Here is a 4,882-nt window from a genome sequence, read left to right as displayed (position 1 = left end):
GTCCCATTGAGAGCTAAATCATGGCTTCTGAGACCAACGCTAGGAGTGGATGTTTGTAAACTGTTTTGAAAGCATCGAGTAAACAGAAGAACGTCTTCCCTCCCAGAAGAACCACTGTGTTGTGGAGCACTGGTCCCCTGTCGCCTCACTGAGTTGTTGACTTCCTCAAAATTTAAGAATGAAATCTTGCCAAGCTGAGCTCGCTCAAGTTAAATTCACTCAGTAATGGTGGCTCTCAAGGGACACGCCTGACTGCTTATTGGCCACACCCACCTGAACTGGTAAATTGGCCTTTTAAGTGATGCCTGGTTACAAAAAGATACATGCACACATATACCCACACACACCCTTACACGCAGTGGCACCGAAAATGTGTTGTAAGAGAGTTTTCAGCTCTTTGCATTGTCATTGCTCTCTCCCTGTCTCTGTCTGTCATGTCTCTCCCTCTCCTTTTCTATTATTATTATGATGTCTTTCTTCTCTTCTTTTTTTCTTTACTTATCGTTTCCTCTCTCAGGCAGAGCTGTTACAGAGTTGAGTTTGGGTCTGTGCAAAGGAGTGATAATCCATGACAATCACTTATAGATGCACGCGCATACACACACACGCAGGTGAATTTCACGCATGCATATAGGAACACAGCTGGCAATCAACCTCCTCCAAATAGGAGCTGGGACATTTTTTCTTTGTCTCTCTCCCACATGCACAGCACCTAGTACCCACACATACTGGTATTTGCACTGTCAACAAAAACTTTGCTGTGTGTGAGGTTTGCTTTTTTTTTTTAATAGGGAAAAAGTGTTGACAACCCTTTGGATCACAGGCTTTGGGAACAAAGATAGAGCTGTTGGGACACAATCAGAATATTCTATGCCGGGGGGGGGGCATCAGTACTATAGAAAAATACTTTTGAAATTTGGTCTTTATGTCTCTTGTAGACAGAAAAAACCCCCATTCTCAGTGTGTCTGATTCTTTGAAAAAACAGGATCAGAATGCTGGCTACAAGAAACAGGGTTCCTTTGGGTTGTTGTGGCGCGAGGTGAAAACGTGTTAGACATCAGCTGCTAGTCGGTGATCTGACCGGGGGTTTTGAAGGTATGACATACTCCACTCCAGAAAGATAACCAGCAAACACACTGCTCGGCGTGTGTAGCAGCATAAACTGTTGAAATTTCAAGGACTTTTTTTTTCTCCTATATTTAAATGAGAATGTTTGAAACCGACTGGCGGACTGTCTGTTTGTCTGCCGAGCTGTTGGGATAATGACCTTTGAAGCCTCCAGCTTACACACATGCACACACACACATGCACATGCACACACACAGCATATACACACACGTGCTGCCAGGGGACAGAAGATTTTCTAGAGCTTTAACAGTTACATCCCAAAAACAACCAGCTTGCTGTCTTTTCCCCTATCTCCCTTTCCTCTCCTCCCTTCCCCCTTTCTCTTCTCTCCCTTCTTCTTTTCCCTCTTTCTGTCCTTGGCTCTTTCTTTCCCACTGTCCACTCTGTGCTCGTCTTCCCTCCGTTGCTCTGAGCTTTGCTGCTTTACTTGTGTAATGCAGGCCTCTGCCACCTAGGAGTATAAGAGCTGGAGATTAGGAAAAGCTTGATTAAGAAACATGGGTTCGGATCCAGTGAAGCTTCAGTTGCTGTTCAGCCAAAAAGACAAACTGGATGTTTATCACCCTTTTGTTAAAAAAAAAAAGTGATGTCATTTCCACTGGAATTGAGGCAGTGAAAAAAGTGCCCAAGGCCCACTGTGATCAAGATCATAAGTTTTTGTTTTTTAGGGTTTTTTTTTCTCTATCTCACAGCTTTGCTGAGCATTGTGGGTAAAATGTTAATTTATAGCTCCGTCTTAAGAGGTTACAAATATTTGCAGGATTAGACACAGAACACACAATGAAAAGACATGGTGAGCACAACACATGGGTGGGTGGAGGAAAAGATGAGGTATGACAAAACGATGAAACATTAGACGCCACGTGCCTCAGTGATGATTAAGAGAGTTGGGTGTGGAACGCAGTTTTGTGTTTTGTATGGAATATATTATTATCGCAGAAATGTCGTAAATGCTACTGTGGATTTCATTAATGTGGTGCAGGTTTGAAGGTGCAGAGCAGGTTTGAAGGCCCCACATTTGGAATATTTAACAGTGCAATATCAATTCTTTGACCTTGTCCCAGTGTCATAAAAGACATTTTCTACACATGTGAGAGAACGCTGGCTCTCACTATAGTGCATATGAAAATCTGTGGTTTCTGCAGGACAGGTGACATATTGTTACATACTATATCAGCGGTCATCGGACGTACAGAATGGACTCATTTGCATTCTTTCTCAGGGAGTTTTTGTTAGGTTCACCATGACCAGAGGCCTCTGTAAAAGAGCAGTGCCACTGACATCACTGGAGGGGCCCTGTAGATCCCAGTGTTTCCTGAACTAAACCCCAACGTTGCCTAGCAACAAAATTATGTTCTGGTAAGTCGAACCCTGAATCGCGGAAGACATAAAATATTTCCAAAGACCTCATTGTTGCAGCTTGCACAAGGCTTTGATCTGTGTGATCTGTTTTTTTCAGACAGTTGTTGCCGTTTCCCAGTCTAACTCATCCTGTGTTTTAATTGCTGCTGCTGGCGATATGGAGGAAGCTTTAGAAGGAACAAGAAACCCTTAACATAGCTTGGCAGACATGGGAGCATCAACACATAGGCGGTGCGCCAAATTAAAGCTTTAAAACAATCTACCTTTAACTATTTTTGAACTTCTGAATTTCATCATATACATGTTTCTGTAATCACTTGGATATCACTACACTGAAACGCCACATTGAAATACCTTTTGTTGTTTGAATGACATTGTAGCGGACCCTTTGTACATGATATGAGAATGTGCAGCTGATGTGTGTATTTGGTTACCCTCAGCACAGTGATACAAAAAACATCGACCAAAGCCATGAAGAAAATCTGGGGCTGCATGCCGTTCTTCATTATTTGAGGCATTTCCAGGGCAATTTTACTGAGAACATTGTCCTGTGACATCGCCAAATACTTTTCTACACATTCTTGGCCAGACATTGAATTTTTTCAGCTCTTCCTCAAATATTTAGGAGGATTAGCTCCTCCTGCCGCCTGAGGACACTTTTAATAGCAATGCGTTATGTACACAAATGCAAAGTCAAAATGCCATGTACAGCTGTCACTGCTCCTTTCTTTGTTTTTGTTATATTTGACATCATGGACCTCATAGTTGACGCTTAATATGTTGGGGAAATGGTGCCAGAAGCTGGGTGGGCCAACTAAGTGTGATTTATTTTTTTTGGCAACAAGAAGTTGCCAAAGAATTTGCCCAGTCTTTGGGTGTCTTGGCTGAACGATGCCCATGCCAATGTGGATGTTGTTACCATGAAAACACTGTTACCGTGACAAATTTAACGGTGCCTTCACCACCACTGTTGAGTGGTGGCTGCCAACATTTTGTTCAGGACCTTGCAGAGGATTGAAAAGACGTCAAACATGCACGAAACATCTCAAAGAGTTTGTGGATAACAAATGAGTGCCCTTGTAATTTTCCTGATATTATCTGGTGGAACAAGCCAAAGAAGTGGATTTTCTTTTTATCATGAGTAGGGATTTCCTGAGGGGGAAAAAGGTGGTTTTAGATCACCAGCAGAGTCAAAATACACAGTACAATCAGCTCTTTATTTAAATAAAGTAAATTGTTTCTGCGCATTTGTTTGTAGTTTGAGATTAAGCCTAATCTCTGTAATGTTATTTGTAGTTCGATCCAGTATTCCAGCTACTCTAATCAAACTCCTTGTGAAGTTTTGCACAGCTTGAACTCAGTTTTCCCACACAAACCATCAAAGCTTTTTTAATGCAATTCGGTGGTCCCTTTATTTTAGCCAATACCAACATAGAGCTGTGATAACTGCTTTTCTATAAAATGAGAGATGGGTGCAGTACTATAGAGAGGAAAGAATGAGTGTTTTTCAACTAGCTTCTGATAATCTATAATGCTGTATTCTACATGTTGGCCCTTCAGACATGGAGATTCCTGGAGTTATGTTAATTGAGGAAATTGGGAGAGTGTGATCCCAATTTACTTTAAGAATCCACCCTAATTCAGAGACAGAGGTGGGCAAAGCTGTTATGTCTAACTAAAAATATATTGTCTGTTGTCCCGATAACAATAGACATATGGTATTACCAGTGTCAAATATTCCATCTTGTTTTGAAAAGTAGCTGTTCCTTAACTCGACGGTCTGGCTTGCTGAACAAATGTTTACTTTTTATTTTATTTCTAAATACGGTGTCTACCTTTCACGCTACATATTTCAGTGAAAGAAATCCTTCAGAGATGGCCCCCGACTGTACTTGATTTATACAAGTGAAAAAAGGCCAGATTTCCTTTGCTTGCTGTTACTGTTCCACTAATGCTGACACCGTCACTGTGCAATGTTTCACCAGAGACACTGTTTTCAACTGAGGTTTGATGGAGAATAAACTAAACTGGGTCAAACGCCAAAATGTCCTGGTTTGATTTGCCTGTTGGTTGACTCTTTGGCTGACTAGCTGTTACTTATTGGTTATCTGTCTAGTTAACTCTTTGTTTTCCAGACTGCCCTACTGGTTGACTACTGAGTTTCCTTTCTGTCTGCTTTGACCGTCGTTGCATCTGCCGGTTTGTCCATCCGTGTCTCTGGGTTGTGATGACATTTTAACGACAGCAGGGGTCCCAGATGCACCGCAGAACACTTAAAAGTTAGTTCTTACAACCCGTATATCTACTTGGCAACTGGTTGTCTGCCTCATAACTCACGTTTTATCCCGAATTGGCCAACAGATTGACGGATAACCGGGCGGAGCCGGTCTC

The 4,882-nt window shown here is 42.0% G+C and overlaps 1 protein-coding gene across 1 annotated transcript in view; it reads left to right on the top strand.

Moving 5' to 3' along the window:
- The window catches only part of rnf217 (ring finger protein 217), a 14,208-nt gene extending 13,876 nt beyond the window's left edge, over positions 1–332 (top strand). Inside the window, exon 8 of the mRNA XM_056294177.1 lies at positions 1–332. This exon is cut by the window's left edge and continues 179 nt beyond it. The gene's annotated coding sequence lies outside the window, so the exon portion shown is untranslated.
- Positions 333–4,882: the final 4,550 nt, after the last annotated feature.

The sequence above is a fragment of the Lampris incognitus genome, chromosome 15 (genome assembly GCF_029633865.1).
Source record: "Lampris incognitus isolate fLamInc1 chromosome 15, fLamInc1.hap2, whole genome shotgun sequence".
Taxonomy (NCBI): Eukaryota; Metazoa; Chordata; class Actinopteri; order Lampriformes; family Lampridae; genus Lampris; species Lampris incognitus.
The sequence above is the reverse complement of the archived record's forward strand: the minus strand, read 5'-3'. Positions and strand labels throughout refer to the sequence as shown.